The sequence below is a fragment of the Adiantum capillus-veneris genome, chromosome 5 (genome assembly GCF_014529385.1).
Source record: "Adiantum capillus-veneris isolate H3 chromosome 5, ASM1452938v2, whole genome shotgun sequence".
Taxonomy (NCBI): domain Eukaryota; kingdom Viridiplantae; phylum Streptophyta; class Polypodiopsida; order Polypodiales; family Pteridaceae; genus Adiantum; species Adiantum capillus-veneris.
In genome coordinates, this window is record NC_140935.1 from 45,341,657 (window position 1) to 45,364,238 (window position 22,582).

The 22,582-nt window shown below is 41.9% G+C and overlaps 1 pseudogene; it reads left to right on the plus strand.

Annotated features, from left to right (window-relative positions):
• Positions 1-16,754: 16,754 nt before the first annotated feature.
• On the plus strand, positions 16,755-17,650 carry LOC147457231 (antifungal protein ginkbilobin-like protein pseudogene; annotated as a pseudogene).
• Positions 17,651-22,582: the final 4,932 nt, after the last annotated feature.

Sequence of the window (22,582 nt, forward strand, 5' to 3'; positions counted from 1 at the left end):
ATTGACCACACTACTCACACCTCACCACCAGCACACCCCTACCATTTTACTTGGTAACTTCAACATCAATGCTAACTACCAAACCCCTGAATACCTTGATATTTTTAACCTTATCTCCACACACAACATGACACAACATATAACCCACAACTAACAATCTACAATTTAACTTTGGACCACATTTGGACTACAAATTCCTTGACTGGCATAACAATAGGTACTAACTTCTCATTTTTGTTGGACCACTCCACTATTTAATTACTGCTTCCACTAAACTGCGGAAACACATTCCAATGCCCACCTCCTCCTATTTTCTGACAACACCTTCACGAATCCTTTCATTGGCAGGCCCTCGTGATACCTCACCTTGTTTCTATTCTGAAAATGTAACGTTGGGGTCAACAAACCAGCTTTGGAGGATTGGCTTAGCACAAGGCATGTGTTGAGTTCGACTATCATCTTGGGCGATAATTTTAGACTATAAATTGAGGAGGGAAGAAATTTGAGGGAATTTGTAGGCGATTCCGTCTAATGGAAACAAAATGGAGCGAGTAGTTTTTACTATAAAAACTACATCACTTGGCTAATAGGAATGAATTTCTCTTTAAGCTCTTGAATTTTCAATAAAAATACATCCATTCATTTTCCTTGTACATGATCTTGGATTGTGACTCTTTACACAAGCAAGCAATGTTTACCTCATTTCAACAAATAGAAGTGGTTGAAATATCTCACGCCTATTTTACGTTTTCTTTTTGGATAGAATGACTAGGAAAATGGAGCTCTTATTAGAGCATGAAACCAATAGGGTAAGGGGGCCAGTTTAGAGCCACCTAAGGCGGGAGGGGAAGTGATAGGTCAATACTTCGTTGTTTTTGGCTTGGAGGGGAGCGATCAGAAGATCAACATGATCGCAAGCTGTGGACGAGCCCATGCCATGAACAGAAATCCACAGAGGATTTGCGATAAGAGCAAAAATTTGTGTGTAACAAAACTTATCGTGAGTGAGAAGCCAGGAAGGGGGGCAAATTGTGCCACTATTGCCAGCGAGATTCAAACCCAAATCTAACGGTGACAATTAACTTTCACGCTAAGATAACCAACCCACCACTCGGCTCACGCTATTCTACAACTGGATCAAACAAAACATATTGTAGGGGAGCCAATGGTCTCTGAAAAGGAACCCGGTTTTTAATTGGCCCCCTTATCCTATGCTTGCTTAGTATTGCTTCAACAATTGTAGCATCAAAGCTCCTTTTGCACCATCCTCAACTGCCCTCTATCCACAAAAGCCAACGATACATGAGAGAGTTACACAATATTCTATGCCCTTTGAAGCACCCACATATTCATAGAAGCCCATATTTGGTAGTTGTCCAAGTCCAATGTTTCCACAATACACTATATGCAGAAAATATTTTTGTCAACCATGGCCGGTGACTAGACCTAATGCAACAATTGTCAAAGTTGATGAAAAAGCGTAGAGTTAGGGAGAGAATTCATGAGAGAGAGAACACAAGAGCTTCTCTGAACCAACCAACACAACAATGAATTATATGATTATACGTTGGGTATCTTAAGTACCCCGTCCCCCAAACTCCCTTGCACAGACAAGAGATGAAGAGAGTGTTAAATGTAGAGTCAAAGTGTTGGCCAAAAACCAAGTCACTACTAGATTGTTGATATGGAATTGGGAGGATTCATTGAGCCGCCATCCCTGCCCTATTTGTTCTCGGAAAGGCATTGCATGCAATGTGACCGATAAACTTGTCATGCTATTATGCTACTTATCGATGACTTATGATGCTGTCAGGAAAAGGATGGAGGTCTAAGCACTTAAAGAGTCGATCTTGAAAACCAAAGTATAAACTAGAGTGCTTCGTTAGCCTGCATAATCAGAAGTGGATAACAAACTGGTATAACGTTGAAAGCCGTCAAGGCGATTGCAATTAGAGAGAGCTTCCCTTTGGTACTGGATGTTTATGCATTTGGTACTTGGATGTTTATGGAAATGAATGGAGAGCAAGGGCACCATTGTAATTACTATTTTGTTCGCATCGAAGCATTGAAGAAGAGTATACATTAGTAAAAAGAACATAGAAGTGAAAGCTGAGACAGAGAGAGAGAGAGAGAGGGAGTGTGTGAGTGCGCTTATTTTAATTTTGACAAATCTTGTGAGCATTAGTGAGCAGAAGTCACTCATTTATATAGGAATTTATATATTGTTTTGTTCTCATGCAAGCACTGAACAAGAGTATACATCCGTAAAGAAGATTGTAGAAATGAAAGGTGAGAGAGAGAGAGAGAGAGAGAGAGAGAGAGAGCTTTTTTTTTTTTGCACAAATCTTGTTACGCTAAGTGAGTGTAAGTCACTGGAACGATTTGATGTAAATAGAATGGCAAAAAGTTGATGAATTAAGAACGGAACTAAGCAAACAAGAGTTGGTAAGACTTTGAATGTAGCATGCAATGACTTCTTTACAATGAAATGGATAGAACTTCTGTGGATAAGAGGAGAAGGACTAGGTAACAACACATATCAGTGGGAGATTTTGATGCAGGAAGTAAGGGCTATGTCGGTAAGATGCTCTTCAAAGTTGCACGTGTGGCTAACTGGTTGGTAGGAAAATAGCGCGAAACGAATTGTTTAGCTGACTGAAGGTAGTTGGGGACCACGTTAGAGTAATTCAATTCTATAGTCTCGAGTAGGCCGAGCACGTCCGCAATCTGCATGAACAACATACAATGGTGTTTTGTGGAGCAACCAGCCAGCACGGCGATGTCGATGGTGATTTGTCGACCGAGTGTATTCCAAGTGATGTAATGTGGATGCCATGGGGTAGGTGGCTGAACTGGCCATGGAATGAACTCACTCCATTTATGCATGTAGTGTCTGAGCACCCGCTCTTGCAAATGTGGGTAAAGACAGTATGCAACTTATACATTGCAGTCTCAAATTCTGGCTGCTGCTCAATCAGATCAGTTGGAATCAGCCTACCCATTCTAAACTGAAAAGAAGAAGCATTTAAATCAAAGAAGCTGATAAGTAGTCAAGTCTGTCATAGTTTAAATGGAAAAAAAAAAACATTGTTGTAGCCAATGATCAACGTTATATGACAAAGACAGTGAACAAAACAATTAAATGAAGATGCAAAAGTTCGTAGCTATATTTTCTTTCTTTTCAAAAATTAATATTTTCTCAACCTTGGTGGATGTCCAGAACAAGCGTTATAACCTAATGCAGTTGTTGTTTTGTGTTGTTTAATATAGAAATGTTCTAAGTTTCTAGCTTTATGTATATTGGTACTAGTTGCTAAAGTGGTGATTTCAAAATTGTCCTCGAAAGGACTATGTGCTTGCATGTCCGCTCGCATTCTCTTCGGAGGATTGCGCTTGTGCTGGCCAACGCATTTATGGATGTTATTCGTAACTCCGATATATCTCCTATCGTTTTTCGTGCAGCGTATACTGTAGACTATGTGTTCTTCCCGCAACGCTGATTTTTCTGGGGTGGAAGGCCGATGCTTGTCTCTGGTTGTTGATGAGTGTCTAAATCTGCAGTCCATGCAGATTGGTTAGGTCAATAAAAAAATGACGGTGCTACGAAGAAATGAATGGAAGCTGGTGACATTTGTTATCCATACTTGCCTTGGTCTACTGCAACTGGCTCGTATGGAGAGGCTGGTTGGCCATAATTTACTGCCTTGTGTTCACTATAGTGCCATCCTACCTTCTGGATTGTGATAGGTGGATTAGTTGCATCGTGCGTGTGGTTTGCCGAAGTCATGAAATTTGTCAAGATAGCGGCACACTTTTCCTGAGTAGCTTTTGAAAGTTCAGCCAAATCTATGTTGTAACCAAACCGCAGCTGCTCCATCGTGTACAATGTAATTCCTTCAGTTTTTGTGTTGAGGAGTTGTTGTGCTTCAATATTACGCAACATACTCTCGTTATCCTCGTGCTGGATATCAGCTCTTCAAGTATTTTCTTCATGAGACCTGCAGGATGTAGGAGCAAGTTGGTTAGCGTAACAGACAAAAGGCATTACATTTTTCTTTTCTAATAGTACCTGTTGTCATCCTGTCTGTGTTTGGTGTGACCATCATTTGGTTCAGAGCTTTATATCTTGCGTCGCACTTATTCATGAAGTTGCGACGCTCTTGAAAAGTATGGAACCTCTCAATATACGCATGGGGTTTCTCGCCTGCTGAGTTAGCCAATCTCATCTGCTTAGTCGTGAGGTAAAATCTCTTAGGTTGTATAATTGGTTGCGTTTCCTTTGCATTGTTCGTGTATTGCTTGAAGAGATGCACAGTAAGATGAGTGATTGTTTCGCATGTGTATACATAGGCAGATGCAAGATCAGGCAAGCGTGCAAAATGTACCGTGTTGTGATCCATTGTTTGATTCAGTTTCCTGCACGTAAAAATAATTATTTTGATGATCTCTTACAGTATTTCTGAAGCATAAGATCCGACAAACGTTTAAACACAAACAAATGAAGTGAAAAAGGGAAGAGCAGTAAATTTACAAAAGGCGGTAGGGAAGATGTCTCAGCAATGCAACATATTGAACATGACAAGTCGACAGAAGAGAAGAAAAGCAGTTGAACTAAAATTTCTGCTTTATATACAAGGCAGTTACAAGGCGATTCAATCAGTTTAACACAAATAGTAATTGATACTGAAGAGGGGGTAGGAAACATTCACATTTAGAAGGTCAAAAATCTAGATGGTGTGAACATCTCTAGTGTAGGGAGCTGTAGTAAATGTAGCTGGGTTCGCTCAGTGACGCGTGATAGCATCACATATAGAAGGCCAGGGGCGAAAACTTCTTTTACAATGAGCAAGACATTGGTGTTGATTGTTGAGCCTTGGGACTTATGTCCAGTCATAGCATAGGCGAGAGCTATTGGGAATGTGGATTTATGGTACCAGTGCCCATTGAATGTCTGCCTGCTATGCTTTGACCGTCGAAGTGTAAGTTTCTGTTTGGATGTGTTCAGTGTGACTTTGATTGCTTTGACGCCTCCTTCTTCATCTTCGAGGATTTCGTCTACGTGATATATTAATCCATTGGCTGCTCCAATTGTTAAGTCTATGTTCTCTGTTATCAGCGCCTTTGCTCCTTCTGATATTCTATCAATTGTGTGGAAGTCGGGATCTTCAAGCCATGCTTGGAGCTCAGGGACGTTGTGTGCATTCGTCTTGAGGCCGATTTGGATGATGTGACTATGCCGATGGAAGCGTTCCAAGAGAAGGTTATTATAATATCGAACGTCACTCTTGTGTGTGCAAATGATTGTCATATTCCTATCCATGTGTTGCTCTATTTGATCCTGCTTTATGATGCGGTCACCGAGCGCATCGTGGATCTCTTTCTTTGTGGGGAGCCTTGACTCTTATTGTATTGACGAACTCTATGAAAGAGATATCTTTTGCATGGCGCACTGAGCATGACATAACGTACATAGTAGCAGTGGACCAATAAGTGGAGCTTGTGATGTCATAATAATCAATATCTAATTCTCCTAAATGATTTTCTCATGTTAAACTGATCATTTAATATGGGGAAGTGCCAGGGGAGAAAAAGTTAGAATATTGGTTAAGTTAGCAGACCGGCCACAGTAGGGATCCAAAGGAGGGAAAATAGGGATCCAAAGGGGGAGCCATTTGCAAAAGACCCATGTGAAACAATGGGCTAAAAAGACCCTAAGGTTCAGCCCATTAAGACTTCCAAAATGCTAAGGTTCCAAAATTCAAAGGTTGTGTCCAAAGGTCAACCTTAAGGGAATTGGATGCTTTGTGTGTGTACAAAAAAGTCTTTGCAATCCCTACTTGGGAGGGGGCGAGCCTTGCATGTAGGGTATGAGAGAGAAAGCCACACACACACACACACACACACACACACACACAAGCTCCCTTTACACAAAGGGAATGAGGGACACATGTCAGCTCCCTAGCCCAAATGCCCACAAGGTGTACCCAATTCCTATTGAATGGCCTTGGAGGTCGACCAATGAGAATTAGGCTAGAGTAAATCTAGTTTAATTAATTTAAAAACACTTAATAAAAGAACCATAGTACCTAAGTCCTCTAGAAGACTATTGGACAGTCTCCCAAGGGGTCCAATGAGCATTCAGCAGCCCAATGGCTTGCCTGATTCCTATTGGCCAGGAGGAAAAGGGGTCCAATGAGAGTTTAGTTGAATTATTAAATTACCTAAAGCTCTCACAAAAGGGGAAAGGGGGACACATGTCAGAAGGCTATCACTTATGCTGCTTAATAGTCATTGGCTTGATTGGGTCCAATGAGGGTTGAGCAAGAGCAAATAGCAAGAGGGCTTGCCCAAGAGAGAGAGGGGGCTGATTTTTGCAGGGCATTATCACACACACACTCTCACATAGTCTATGTGAGAAGTAAAGAAGACTATCTCTTCCCAAGCTTTAATGGAGAGCTCATGACCTACTCCAAGCTTGTGAGATAGAAGCCTACATCGACATACTCTTGGCATGTGGATGCAAATCCAACCAAGAGCCAAGCTTCAATGCATGCTCATCTCTTCTACCAAGCTAATTACTAAGCTAAGCTATGCTAATATGAGTGATTATGTGAGGAGATGTACATCTTTCTTGTAAGATACTCCTTCTTCCTCTCAGTCTACTCTCATACCCTACTAGCTCTCACCATCTTCGAAGGTGTGTGAGGTCTTGGGTCTGAGACCGGGGATAATTAATGTTGTGTTTGCTAAGTGTTTTGCTTAGTGCATGAAGCTTTCATCTTCATTGCACTAGCTAGTATTGAAGGAACACAAAGAATTGTATTGTACAATGTCTCTCTTGATGGGAGAAACCATAATACAAAGCCTTTTGGAGGGGGGACCGGCTCCATGCAAATCCGGTCCTCAACTGTTGTCAATAGCTTAATTTCTCTCTCTTTTGAAAGTATTGTTCATGCTATCTAACTAGGTGTTATGGTTTTTGTTGCTCTCTCCACCCAAGCACTCTTGTAATTCTCATTAGAAATCTATTCTAATGAAATGCCCACTATGTTCATGCTAATTTCTGCTACACAAGTTTTTAGGCCATTAAATGTTACATGTGATGTGGCATGAGTAGCACTGATCACTTTGATGCCTACATACTAGCGACAACTGCGCCAAATCACCGAACAAGAAGACCTTTTTATCTTTGAATGGGTCTAGCAGTGTGCCGTTGGTGACATTCACAATTTGTCGTACTATGAGATCAAAAGTTTGCTTTGTCAACATAGAAATCTCGCCTATGATAATCGTGTCGGCTTATTTAATACTGATGTATCTGTCATCAATTTCAGAGATTGACAGGGGATACTGTTGTGTGCGCACTGGTATCTTGAATTGGTAATGGACAGTTGTTGCGATGCTGCTTAACCTCATGGCTGCTGCACGAGTTGAAGCAGCGAGTGTGACAGGTTTCCCTTGCATTATGAGTTGGCTTGTGATATATCTTATGAGGAAGCTTTTGCCACTCCCAGGAGTGCCTGTGATCACATGCAGTCCACCCTTTGCTGTTGTGAGCTTCTTGTAGATCTCTGCTTGTTCAGATGTCAATGACGCGTTTTGGACATTTTGAAGCTCGTTTAGAAGGGCAGAGATACGAGAAGACGCTGTTGGGCGCATTTCTGACACCCCGTTTTTTGTAAATTTGTACATACGGACATGAAGCTCGATGTCAAAAGTGTGTGTGGGCTATCTTTTTGTGGGTCTTTTATCTTTCTTTAGCAAGCACATGTACATGCACTGCAAGTCGCTAGTCTAGTGACAGCTGTCAGGATACTGTAAGTGCCCGTGAGTGAGTTTTTTGAAGCGAGACTTGTATATAACTAAAACTCATGTACAAACTAAAAAAAGTTCATCCAAACATCAGAAATTTACAGATTTTGGGTCATTGTGGCTTCTTGATGCTTTTGGATGCAGTTTTTTGCCCGACTAGCCTTCTCTACGTGTAGTCGTGCTGGGACAACTTCCTGTTCGCGTCAATTTTTCTCATGGCGGAGTATGGAATCAAATTTGGTCATCTTCAGCTTTCTCACCAGTAATTTTTCAAGCTTTCTCTCAAGCTTTAAAGTGCCCCAATTGGAGTTGTGCTCATCAGGTTACGACTAGTTCTCTACAAGGTTATGGCTATGGCAGCCTAGTGGCAAATTGTGTGCTGACAGAATTGGAGGGCATGTATGTATGAATTGTGGAATTGATGTTGAATTTGTGGGTTTGTGATGATTTATTGTGAAAGGAGAGGCTCTTGTCTTCATATGCATTGGTCGGCGTGTGCTGTAAATCCATGCTTTGGCAGGGTTTTGCTCCTATGTGACATAGTCTCTTGGGTGGACGACGGCTAGTAAATTCCCAAGGGGACTACTCCTATTGGGCTTGTGGTGTTTCAAAAGGATTTTGAAAAGCTTTTGGTGTCTTGTAGTTCTCTTTCAACGCTCTTGGGTGACATCGCTATAGAGGTGTTTCAGTTTGCTTGTTTCCCAACAGTGTTTTGGTGCCCCCACTGAGGATCTTCTTCAAGTGACCTTCAATTGATAGCTTTGATCGCTATGGTGATAGAGTTTCCAAATTTCTATGATCATGTAGGTGAGGATGCTGATGCATTCATTGAAAATATGGAGTTTGCGTGTTTGATTTCCAATAAGGAAGATCCAATGATTATGCTCAAGATTTTGTTCTTTTACTTGAAAGAAGATGCAAGGATATGGTATGATGAGTATGAGTCTTGGTGGAAATCATCTCAACCTCCGTTGGTGATGACTTATGATGCATTAAAGAAGGTTTTTTTTGAGAAGTTCAAGAAGGTAGAGGACCCAACATATGTATGGCACTCCATTGAAGAACTTAAGCAGGGTGATGGTCAAAGTGTAGATGCCTTTGTCAAGGAGTTCAATGCTTTGTGGAAGAGATGGTGTGTTTCTTTGGGAATTGATGCTCCTCGTCTTATGCTTAAAAAGTGTATGTTTATGCAAAGTTTGAGAGCTGATTTGAAGTTAAAGGTTGAGCTTAAAAGGCCACTTACATTTGATGATGCAGTAAAGGTTGCAAAGCATAAGGAATGGAAGCTAGAGAGAGTGAGGCAGCTTGGATTGCAAGAAGATGTGAAGCCAAATGTATCTTATGCTTTAGACATAAATATGGACAACGTATGCAATGAAGACTTCCATGTTTCTCATTCTCTTGAGCATGTGAAAGAAGAATGTCATATGCATAATGAGATCAAGAAGAATGCTCAATGTATGCCATCTTTGTTGTTTAAGAGATTTGATGTCAACCTTCATGTCAAAGATGATGATTCTAGTAGGGTGGATGTAGACAAGAAGGCTACCATGGTCATGAAAGAGTCTCAAATGCAAGGAGATTATCATTTTGAATGTCCAAGTCACATGGCTAATGCTTCTCATATATGCTACAATGAGGATGAGTATGCTTCTGATACGAATGTTGTTGCTATGAGTTCTTCTCTTGTAGATGAGGTAGTCAAAGATCACAGGATGGAGGTCGAGGAAGATAAAAATGACAAAGATGGTGATGTGTATGATGAGGGCTCTCGGGTATCTGCTTTGGGTGATTGTATGCAAAAGGGTGATGCAGCAACTAAGTATACTACTTGTGTTGTTGATGAGGACCATATCAATGAGAAGCTTCATGGCGTGCATGATGGTGTGGATGATCCTGCCTTAATTGATGAAGATAATATTGAGGTTTTAGAAGATATGGAAAATGATGGAGGCTCTCTTGTTATGCCTCATGTGAATATGGTTGATGCTACCTTGTTTGATCCTCTTGTTAAGGAGCCTAAGCCATATATGGAAGATGGATTACCTATCAAGCATGATATGGTTGAATTGGATAGAGGCTTAATGAAGAGTGGGGAGAATGAAATGGATATGCATGAGGATATAAAAATGGCTGAGATAAAAGTTGAAGACTTTTTGGATGAGATGTTAAAGGATTCCTTGCATGCTATAATGATGAAAGGGTGTTTCTTCGTTGTATTTGTTGAGAGTACTTTATGCCTAAACAGGATTTGGATTTTACATATGGTTTATGCTTTGATATTGGGAGTGACGCAATTGATATGGTTGGTGTTTCTTCATGCAATTTTTGCTTATGTTGTATGGCCCTTTGATCCGGGTGGACAATATGCTTATGCTACTGCTGAGCATGAATGCTCTAGCATACTAGGGGGTTGGCAAACTATGTTGGGCGCATTTCTGACACCCCGTTTTTTGTAAATTTGTACATACGGACATGAAGCTCAATGTCAAAAGTGTGTGTGGGCTATCTTTTTGTGGGTCTTTTATCTTGCTTTAGCAAGCACATGTACATGCAATGCAAGTCGCTAGTCTAGTGACAGCTGTCAGGCTACTGTAAGTGCCCGTGAGTGAGTTTTTTGAAGAGAGACTTGTATATAACTAAAACTCATGTACAAACTAAAAAACGTTCAGCCAAACATCAGAAATTTATAGGTTTTGGGTCGTTGTGGCTTCTTGATGCTTTTGGATGCAGTTTTTTGCCCCGACTAGCCTTCTCTACGTGTAGTCGTGCTGGGACAGCTTTCTGTTTGCGTCAATTTTGCTCATGGCGGAGTATGGAATCAAATTTGGTCATCTTCAGCTTTCTCACCAGTCATTTTTCAATATTTCTCTCAAGCTTTAAAGTGCCCCAATTGGAGTTGTGCTCATCAGGTTACGACTAGTTCTCTACAAGGTTATGGCTATGGCAGCCTAGTGGCAAATTGTGTGCTGACAGAATTGGAGGGCATGTATGTATGAATTGTGGAATTGATGTTGAATTTGTGGGTTTGTGATGATTTATTGTGAAAGGAGAGGCTCTTGTCTTTATATGCATTGGTCGGCGTGTGCTGTAAATCCATGCTTTGGCAGGGTTTTGCTCCTATGTGACATAGTCTCTTGGGTGGACGACGGCTAGTAAATTCCCAAGGGGACTACTCCTATTGGGCTTGTGGTGTTTCAAAAGGATTTTGAAAAGATTTTGGTGTCTTGTAGTTCTCTTTCAACGCTCTTGGGTGACATCGCTATAGAGGTGTTTTAGTTTGCTTGTTTCCCAACAACGCGTCCTGTTGCTCGTAGTCTGTTTGCACATCTGGAGATTGAAATGAGGCAGCCTTTGTTGAGGATGTCTTCTGTAGTATCATGTTGTGAAATTGGTGTGTTTGATATGTTGTGAGCATATTTTGTTGTGTGTACTCTGTGATGTACATCTCAAGGTCCTCATCTGTCAGTATCAAATTTCTAAGTTTGCACTCAAGATAGTATGACCTGGACGTGTTCTCCGGTGAGAGCAGCTGGGATTCATTTCTGAAGGTGATGCTCTTTAGCAGCACGTTGTAAAAGAAAGCCTCCGGATGATGCCCTGGGTGAAAGTCTGTGAAACGGTCGTAGGTATTCTCCTCTAAAATACTTTTTTTCCTTTGTTTTCCCTTCGTCACTATGTAATTCTTGTGGAAGTCATAGAATGTAATCTTCTCCAGAGTTTGTGGTCATGCGCAATACAGATCAACAGGGTGCAACACGACATCATTGTTGTGAGAAATGATTCGTTGTCGTAGTGTCGGGGGTGATGAGTCAACGTATTGGATGCTATCGCTCTTTGAAATGATTGGGATTTGCAAACAATTTAATGCCACTTCTGTTGCTGAGATAGGTTTCGACAGTAAAGAGGTTGAGATCAGCTTCAATTTTACAGTGTCAAGGCCACCTAGGCCTAAGCACTCTGCATCTTCTGAGCGGATGTTGAGATGGACCATTGGTTCAGTTTTGAGTGCATACTTCAAGAGGTAGTAGGACAGCAATGAATTGGTAACCCGCTGTATATTCATATGTGCTCCCCATAGCAAAAGCAGTGTACGGTGGTACGGTGCGACATTTCTGTCTTCATGTCGGGGTCTGAAGTATTGCCATCTGTGATTTTGTTCGTTGAGGACTGGGTTTGGATTTGGTTGCGCATGAAATGGAAACCCGTGTTTACATACTCCATCTCTTTGACCGTGGTAACAACTTGTACGACACGTGTGAAGTTGTTTCCTGAGTACGAGTTCTCGGATCCGACTTACTTCTGGCAAAACCACAGAGCTAGTTTATGTCGTGATGTATGCAGCTATTTTAGAAGATAGTTTCTCTTTGTCTTCTTCATGCATCCACAGTATGACATGAGCATGCAATGATCCTCTATTTTGGACCTCATAGCTAACCAAGTGGTGTTGCACATGGCCCAACACACCTTTCACAAGTATATATTTGGACATAAGCATTTGGAACTTAGAGTGGAAGGTGAGGGCGCATTCGACTAGGCGGTCTGTCCAAGTGAAGGAGACGTTCAACTGACGTGCAATTAGCTCGATCGTGTCAATCTCAGGCCATCTTGTATCTGTGACCTCATCGGCAGTGAAAGTCAAGAAGAAATCAGGCATTCCCCATTCGTCCACCATTGCTATCAAGTCCTTTAGGTTCTTGCGGTGCCACGAGCAGGAACCTGGCATGCTGGAAGGGGTGTTGTACCGAAGCACATGTCTCACAGTATCTTCGTCAGTTGCTGTACGATTGGCCCTCTTGTAGTTGTCAATGTCTCTCTGCAACAAGCTCGTGTGTGTATTGTTAGCCAACATAAGTGTCTGCTTTAGTTGGTACATTATGAGCAGGTATGGCTTGTACAGGGTGTAAACGGAGAACAGAGTTGATGCACGTATCTTTACATATATACTGAAGTTGATTTTACCATCATACTGGCCTTTCCCAAAAGGGAACATGAATGGAAACTTTGTTGTCTCTATTGTGATGTCGTTCACAGAGCTTGATGTGGCAGGCATGCCATTGGGCTTGAAAGTAACTGTTCTCTTAAGCAATTGTTGACGGCCACGGAGCTGCAGAGAAGAAATTCGTAAGTATCGCTAGGGGTGAATGCTCTTCTCTTGGCTGGTTCAACGATGTTTTCAATGATACCGAACATCAAACTTGTGTCAAGCTACGCCATTAGTGCAAACGGTGCACTGTCTTGTTGTTGTTGAATGATCTTGCTCACACTTTGTTGACTTAGTATGCAGAGGCCAAGCTTCATATTCTGTCGTTCAGCCATCGACATGTACTTTTGTAGTACGAAGTTGTTCTCAAGATTGAATGCAAGTATGTCTGCCACTTGTGATGTAGCTAGATCCTGCTCTGTGAAGGTTGTTCTATGCTCTTTACTCCATGATAGCAGAGGGTTATCTAATATTAAACGCTTGTCTAGTGTACCTCGTGCAATTGTTGTCACTGTTGAGATGGCATTGACGGATATGTCAATGACGCTCAGTAGCTGTATGTGAAGCTGATTTCTGTTCAATATTCTTCTTGGTAGTCTGGAAGTAAGGGCACACAATATCTGCGACGTGCGCTTGAGTTAGTGGAGCACTGCACCCATTGTGCTTCTATTTGTGTAGCCTCTAAGCTGGATACCAATAGGCTGCTAGCAAACATTGCAATTGATGTCTCGTCTGGAGCTCGAGTACAATCAAAAGAGGCACTTCTTTGGATGAAAACTACACCACAAACAAAGCATATGCTTGAAGGTCTGAATATCGCTGCAACGTCTGAACTCCATCGGTATACTAAATTGACGATATCAATCCATGATTGTGAGCATGGTAGAAATCTAGCCTTCTTCTTGATTGAAGTGCGATGTCTCGCTTTCGATCTGCTGAGGTGTATCCTATGCTTTTGGATATGGTCCATTGAAGGCTTAAGTCGGACTCAATCTTAATGATTCAATGCGATGAGAACCTGGTGATATTTACTTACTAGTCACGTCTAAGCAACGAACAGTTCAAGCGTTTGAAACAACCATGTACCTGGTGCTGGATTGTGTTGTTGTGGGGTTTCGGTCTGGGAAGAGGCAAGCAGCTGATTTCTTGAATGTCCCTTGCAAAGAATAAGTACAAAGCATTAGAAAAGTAATAGCACAATGTTGAAGGTTCTGAGAGTAATCTCATTATTTGTATGTGTTCTTTACTTCTTATGTTATAGAAAAAAAAAGAAAACGTGCTAGTGTCCCTGCACGGGGGAGTTTGCATAGTCCTCCCCAATTTTTATAATACGAGGGAACGTGCCATTCCCACGGCAGCATGCAATTTTCAGTGTGTTCCTTTTTACTGTGTCCTCAGTGTTCAAGATTAAAATGTGGCACTTCTTACTCACCACACGCTAGAATATGTCGTTGTTGCAATGTAGAGGTGATGTGTCCAAGTTTCTCTTGACTTATTTGCAGTGAAGCACGGTAGAGTTAGGCCCAAAGTAGTTGCGCCTGCAGAAATGAGCTGAGTAAGGTAGTTGAAGATGGACATGCACACGACGCTGCTATGATTGCTACGTCGGGAAGGCGCATAGGCTTTACTGCAGATGAAGGTCAATTCCAATATGGCGATGAGGCAAGCAGTGACATTGTCGACCTTCTACTGCTGGAATGAATAGGGAGGAGCTTGGCCTACAGAATCTACGATATTGAAGAATGGTCTCGCCATGTCGACGAGGTAGGCTTTTTTTCTACGAGCGAGAAGGCCAAGTTATTATCGTGAACACTATTGCCATTCCTTCCAGTGAGACCCCTTTATCCTCAACATGGACACCCCCTACTCGTGCATAATAACTCTCCCCTCCTAGACATTGCACAAGGTGGACATGGTCTTAAAACATCAAATAAGTTATCCATGCAAGATGCACTAGCAAGTAATGAAGATCTACAGGACAATTGGCAGCATTGTGAAACGAGTAATCAACAAGTAAACAATTAGAGTTGATAAGAGGGATTTGCTAGTAGTGTTGTGCGCTGTGACTAGCCCTGGTCTGCTAACGCCATATGTGTACTCCATGGCCCTCGAGGTCTTCCAACTACTCCTATCGACAACATGCAGTAGATCGTATTGCATCAACGCTACTACCACACCCTGCATCATCGCCACAAACCTTGGAGCATTGAATTGTATATAGTGATTCATACACGGTAGAATGAGCAATCATGTGTGCTAGCTAAAGGTCAATTCTCTCTGAGGAACTAGAAAAGGAATCACCAAACGATGTGACCTTTAGAAGCTATGTGTATTCTACTTTACAATTGTGGGAGTAGACCTTTAGGCAAATAGAACTTGTTTGTCAATTCCTACATGAACAGAACCATAGCCTTGGAGGCTTGGCACTAAAGTTTGATGATAGGCCCGGACCTTCTTGTTTAGAGCAGTCGTATATTGTTTGGAGCAATTGTGGATAAGTAAGAGAGAGAGAGAGAGAGAGAGAGAGAGAACCTGCGAACTGCTTGTGGAGAAGATCGCGCGAACTGCTTGTTGCTCCAATCGAGGAAAGTGCTTCTACTGTTAACGCTTAACACTTTTGCTGTTCACTTCGCTTTTGTTGTTAACGCTTCGTACTTCGTTATTTTAATTTGAACGAGCTTTTGACGGCGTAGCTTTTGGTAGCTCGCTATATTTTTTTTAGCGCTAACGACGTAGCTTTTTGGCAGGGCTGGCCACGTGGGTGAATGACAGGGGCGGGATCCGAAAATCGCCACTACGCTAACAAAGTAAAGACTCAAGGTTCAAATCCCTCTCCATCTGTATTTCCTTTCCACTATGGACCTAAGCTTGGTAAAGGTTTTTTTTTTTTCAATGATGAAAGGGCTACGGTTTGCTGACTTCACTAAAGGTAGACACTTTAGGGCAAGCATGTAAAGCTTTTGTAACAGTGAATCAAAGGCTGCACTTAATAATTGCAGGCAAGGTCTGTCATTGATGTGGGAAAAGAGGAAGGGAACACTTTGGTGATAGTGGGAAAGAAATGGGAAGTCATGAGCATTGTTATAATCGAAGGCAATTTAACTTAAAAGAGTACTTTAGTGCCTTTGACAAAGAAGACTTTTGATGTGTGGGGGGGGGGGGGGGGGGGACTTGTAGTTGTTGGTGAAGAGTGGGGAAAGTTCAAAAGAGAAAGCATGGGGAAGCCATGGACATGGACATAAGAGCAATGATGAACCTTGGACTAATAATTAGCAAGGGGAATGAGAAATATGGTGCCATTGTTATTGAGCATTATTGGAGGAATACGTGATAGGCTAGCTGTCAAAAAGGGTAAAGGGAGAGGATTGGGGGGTTTTGCGGGGTTGTTTTGGGGGGGGGGGGGGGGGGGGGGGGGGGGGGGGAGTGGAGGAGAGGCGACGGGGATACTGCCCGCCTACCCCCCCCCCCCCCGCCCCCCCCCCCAAAAAAAAAACCCCAAAAGAAAAAAAAACAATTCATCCTTATAACCTTGGAAAAGTTTGTCACTTTGATTTTTTTTTTCCCATGTAGCCTAGTGATTTGGAGTGATTGTGAGGGCTAGTGAAGACTTAGATTCAATTTGTGTTGCAAGATACAAAGTGGGAAAGCAAAGAGAATGTTAGCATGGGTATGAAGCCCACTCTCCCTTTGAAGGACTCGTGATGGGCAATGGCGCCCACCAATATATGATAGCGATTGCCAACTTCAGTGCAAATGTCTACGTAGCCTAGTGCATATTCCTTTCCAGCTCGCTTTCATTTTACATTCAAATCAGAGCCATGATCTCCATGTCATCAACACCTATAAATAACGACATTTGTATGAACATTTGAGTAGGCAAAGCTATAGGCAACACGGTAAGTACAAAAGGGTGTGTGCATGCACGCGTGGGTGGGTATTTTATTAGGGACTAATATTTATGTTTCCGTTGCACGTGATGGACATTGTGAGTGTATGATAATGTTGTGAATGAATGAAGTTCAGGTGAGAGGAGCAAGCAATGGGGTCCTATGGAAATGAAGGAGAAAGTGTAGCAGCAGCTATGATGGTAACAATTCTAGCAGCCGCGACTATGGTGATGGTGGGTGTGGGAGTGGAGGCAGGTGGCACGACAGAGTATATAGAGTTTGTGTATGCAAAATGCAACGCAAACGGAATACCAGGAGGGAGCCCCTTTTGGGGGAACTTGGGAATGACGTTGCATCAGTTGGTGGAGAACACGGCTTATGCCGACTTTGACTTCAAGACGCAAAATGGCGGCGGCCGTTGCCCAACCTTCGGCCATGCCACCTGCGACTTGCAGGTGTTGCAATCGCCCGAGGATTGCACCAGTTGCCTCACCTACTTGGCCAATCGCATTTGGGCCACCTGCAACAATGCCATTGGTGCTGAGGTCAAGTTCGTCGGTTGCTATCTCCGCTATGAGCAATACCGCTTTTAGTCCACCCTCATCCAATACATAGCTACTCTCTCTCTCTCTCTCTCTCTCTCTCTCTCTCTCTCTCTCTCTCTCTCTCTCTCTCTCTCGCTCTCGCTCTCGCTCTCGTCCATATGTCCATGGTTTTCAAGCATAAGCATATAAAGAGACTAAGAGAGGTACTCATGCTCAACATAGAGCATGTGACATATGTTCTTTGGTCCCATAGGTCATATTTGATTTTAGAGGATGAGAATATCATGATCCATTATCTATCTAACAGTCATAAACATATGGCTTCTAGCCTTTAACAATGGGAGCCTCTCTCTCTCTCTCTCTCTCTCTCTCTCTCACACTCTCACACACACACACACACACACACACAATATGATTACCAATCCAATGACAACATAATGGCTACTAGCCTTAGACAATCAAGGCTTTTAATGTTGTCGACGCTTAATCAACAAAATATGTTTCATACTAAACTTCAAAAAAATTCCACAAATTTTGTTTATTCCACCATGGTTTATGGATTCCATCTTGCTTTTACTTCATGTGACAGATTGCAATAAATTGTTAACTGCATTCGAATGGAATTGGTGATGGGCACGTTCAACGTGTGTCCACGTCATAGTATTGATTAGAAGGGATGTATGCTATTGACACACAGGTAAGTTGCAAGCCTCAAGGGGCCATGTCAATGTTGTATTCATTCTCAAACATGGTGTTACTATAAGTAGAAGTATGCCAAGCGAGTGTGTTTGTCGTGTGAATATGGCGCTCCCCATTTTACCGAATGTACCTCATGAACAAACGTAAAGAGGGAACTAGAACTTGTTTAGCTTAAAGTCCCCAATGATATTTCACAAAACATAAATGATTGTGTGTTGTTTCACTTTTAAAATTTTGGTTAAACTTGGAGGTGTGTTTGCACGGCGGATGTGTTTGCACAATCCTCCCCAAAATTCAATAATATGTAAGAACATGCCAGTGCCATGACAACCTAAACTTTCCAATCCAATGTCACTCCATTGTCATTTTCAAGCACTAGTTTTATAGATTTTTTGACCAACCTTACGATTAGAAGTTGTTCTTGCTTGTCTGCTCCCTTTCTTTTGTAGAATATTGCACTTTATCTCGTGTGAAACGATAAAAACGTCTATGAGTGCTACCAAGGTCGCTTGGCCACCCTTGAACTCATGACCTGTTTCACGATGGTCGAGTGGGTCGAGTGCTCAACCAACCGAGCTAGCTCCTTTGGGCTATTGTATGGTCCTAGCACAATTAAAATTTTGTGGTGTCTACAGCAAGGAACAAGACAGCATTATAAGTAGCACTAGTCTTTGTCACAAAGTCATAGCATATGATTTTGTATGTAGCAATATACACCTATAAATCATCTCTCTCTCTCTCTCTCTCTCTCTCTCTCTCTCTCTCTCTCTCACACACACACACACAAACAAAAAGAGGTTGATTTCTAGTACTTGAACCCCTTGGAACATCCAAATGGTGCCAATTTTGAGGTCAAGTACGTGGCTAAAAATAAATCATGCCTAGATATCTATCAAATCATATAAAACAAGCCACATGAACAAAATTTGAAAAAGTTAATTTGCCTAAAAAAGGACACGGAAGAAGCGTTGTTGTGCTGCCCACTTCCACGATGGGAGAAAGAGCAAAGGGATGCGAGTTAAGCTATTTTGAAACCTGTACGATTATTGAGCAGTGACGCTAAAAGTGAGTAAGTTTGAAGTGATCACATATGAAATTTTATGGATTAGAAATGGAGTACTCAAAGATCTCTACATGCATGTCTTTACAGCTCGTCAATCAGAGCTCGAACCGACGAGATATTGAAGTTCAAAGTCGGCGATGGTTGCCAACCGGATGATGCCAGATGGATTTTCTCCGTTATTGTTGCTCCGGTTGGAGGGCTCAACAATATCCAACAACAGTGGGATTGACATAGTCTAAAGCCAGATAGCAAGACTTTCATTGAGATCTTACGGTGTTCAGGAATCCAACCATCGGGTAGCAAATGGCAAGGCAGTGAAGAGGGGAGAAAATAAGGTTTTTTTTTTGGCGGGTGGGGGGTTGGCAAGATGCGAGGGCTTGGTGGCTCTAGGGATGCCACATGGCGATTTGAAATCTCACGTGTGATGATTTAGCAGAGGGCCGCGTTGTATATAACTAAAATGGGTGCCCCTCCATAAGGTGAGCAAGGAAGAGAGAGAGGGAGTCCTCTCTCATGGCCATGGCGGACTTGGCATTAGGGGCGTTGGGCCCTGCACATGGCGGAGATGATGGTGCTTGGTGGCACTGGGTGCTGCGGTGTCATTGGACATTGTTGGGGCAATGTTGCAAGCAGGTGCTGACCTGGAAATCTATCCACGCGGTGTTCCCACATAGTTGAAGCCGCCCAAAACATTTGATAGGAGGCCTTCCCACGAGGGGATGTCAGGGTGCTGTGACAACCCTCTAGGGGGTCCCTCAGGCAAGGCTTGAGCTCGAAGGTAGCTAGAATAGAAGGGCTTTATGCAAGCTAAAAAGGGATGGTCAATGAAAATAGAAGGGGGGATCACACGTCCTTAAGGGGGGCACGTCTTTTTGGCAATCAAGGAGGAGATTTTTGGCTATTAGAGAAGGGATTTTTTTAGCAAAGAGAAGAAAAAAGAGAAGAGGAGAGCAATGTTGTCAATCGAGGAGAGCTCTCTTGACAATCAGAGGAGGAAGTTTGGAGACTTCTTGAAGGCAAAAAAAGCTCTTGAGGGCAATTGAAGCAAGAAGAACAACACGGAGGAAAACTACATCATCATCTTCAGCTTAAGTTTTGTTAATCTTGATGATAAGTTTTAGTGCCATTAATTGCCCGCTTAATCGTTGTAAAGGGAGCTTAAACTCCTTAGTTTTCAATTAATCCAAGTGATGGTGCTGTTAAGGGCCCACCTTGGCTATTGATTAAGCTATACTCAAGACTTTATTGAAGGTTTATTGATGTTTATGATGATTGTCGAAGCTGTCCGTGTTTGTTATTTTCTCTCTCACACACCTCTCATAGCCAGCGGCCCCGTGCCTTGTCGGCTCACCTTTCAAACACATATACCCTGACATCCTTGGTGAGCTCGACGTTAATCAAGCCGGGGTAGGAGGTGCAGATGGAGAATTTAGATTAGATGATGAAGCTTATGAAAATAGTAATATCCAAAGGATTTGAGAAAAATCTAGCACTTCCAGATTTGGCAAAGATGCTAGAGCTGGTACAAGGGTATCTACAGGAGATGGAGACCAAGAAAACACAGCAAAAGAGGATTGAGGAAGCTCTTAACATAGCAGTAGATGTTGTGTATGAAGAACAAAATGTTTTTTTAGGTATGATCCTAAAGATTACCTTGCGTGCTACAAAGTAGAGATGACAAGCCGAGGTGTACCCGAGGACCAAATGATTTTCTCTTTTGGACAAATAGAGTGTTCTTTCCAATTGTCGAGTGAATTTGCAAATGCTTTGATCCATGCAAGCTTTACAGTACTAGATATTGAGATTGAACAACTTACATCTAGCAAACAAAGACAATGTGAAAATGATCTAAGGGATAAATCGAGTGCTTCTACAACTGTATGGACCCAGCTAGAAGCTCTTCTAGATTTGAGTGATTTGAGGGACAACAAATTATTGGACACTGAAGACATGGGTATAGTTGAAACTAGGTATGTTAGTTTCAGATTGTATGATGGAAAACATGAGCCTGAGAGTTTCCTAAGTAAGGTTAGAATTATTTCAAGAAACCTAAGGAGATTTCTAGGGATGAATCATGTGAGTATCAGTTAACTTGGTTATTTGAAGCTCAAAATAAAGCTGATGTACAAGATGGCAAGGATCTACAAGATGATGCCATCATAGTGGAAGCTGTCTATGCTAAATTAGGTAAGTTGATTTCTCATGATTTTTCATATGATGCTAGAGAGGAGGTTATATAGTTCACACAGCCATGAGGGGATATTAACAAGCTACAAAACTTTCATATTGGTAGGAGGGATACATGGCTATCATCTAAGATCCAGTGGAGGAGCTTTATGCATATGATCTTTCTTGCTTGTTCGAAACTAGTGAAGGAGATAATGATCTAAGTGCTACCATCATGATGCATGATGTATGTATGCCTATGATGGATCATGCACTTGCTCCAAAGCATTGGGATATAGGTACAACATTTGAAATACAGAAGCAAAATGACATTTTGGATAGTTTTCTCTCTGGTGGTGATGCATGCAAGTTGGATGGTCAGAGTGGTAGACAATTCATCAGGTGAATTGTATGCAACATGTCCAAGTGTAAAGGTGACAATAGGTGATGTAAAGGTTGAGCAAAACTTCTTTATATAGGGTACATCTTCATATCATCTTATCCTTGGACAACCCTACATTTTCAGAGTTTGAATGGAAACAAAGGTAATGGATGATGGTTCAGCTTATGCCAGGATACGAAGCAAAGATGGTAAACGTGCTGCTCAATTTCTCACAGTTTGTGTAAACCTTGAAAGAAATCGTGACAACCTTATCCTCTACCTAAGGTGAGCAAAGAGTTTCATGATCATAGGGAAATGATGGGTTTTGGCCAAGTACCATTGTAAAGCACATTGCAGTGGTACACAAAGAAAAAGGGTCTCGCCTGATCCAAAAAGAGGTGTAACTTTCTCAACGGGCTCCTTGTAACAAGGAATGGATCAGTATGTTTTATAAAACTTGAATATTTGAAGAAATGTGCGAGGCAATATGTACATAATGTACAAATATGCATGAAAGAAAGTGGGTTGCTAGAGCCTACTGAAATGTTTTGGGTTTGTGTGAACAAGTTTCTTTTGTAGATACTATGGGTGAGCTTGATGCTATAATGGAGTCTAGTTTGCATCTTGAAAATGAAGTTGTGGAAGTATGCTCTATGTAAATGTATCAAGTAATAGAAGCCTTTAAACAAAACCAAACGGTTGGCCCAGAAGTCCATGTTGAAACTAAATACAAGAGTGTAGCAAAGAAGGTGAAACAAGTAGCTTCACCCTTACCACCCAATAACAGGGAAAAGATTGAGCAGGTTTCTTTGCAACCAAGTTTGAGGAATCCTAAAACGATTGGGCATACCTTCACAAAGGAGTCTTTTCAAGAGTTGCAAATTGGTTGCGAGGAGTTTCTAACATAGGAGGAGACAAAGTGCTTCAAAGAAATTCTTTCAAAGCATGGTAAGGCTTTTGCATTTGAGCCACATGAGATAGGATGTGTTGATCCTTCTATTGTAGCTCCTATGGTAGTTTTCACAATATCTAATGTGCCTTGGA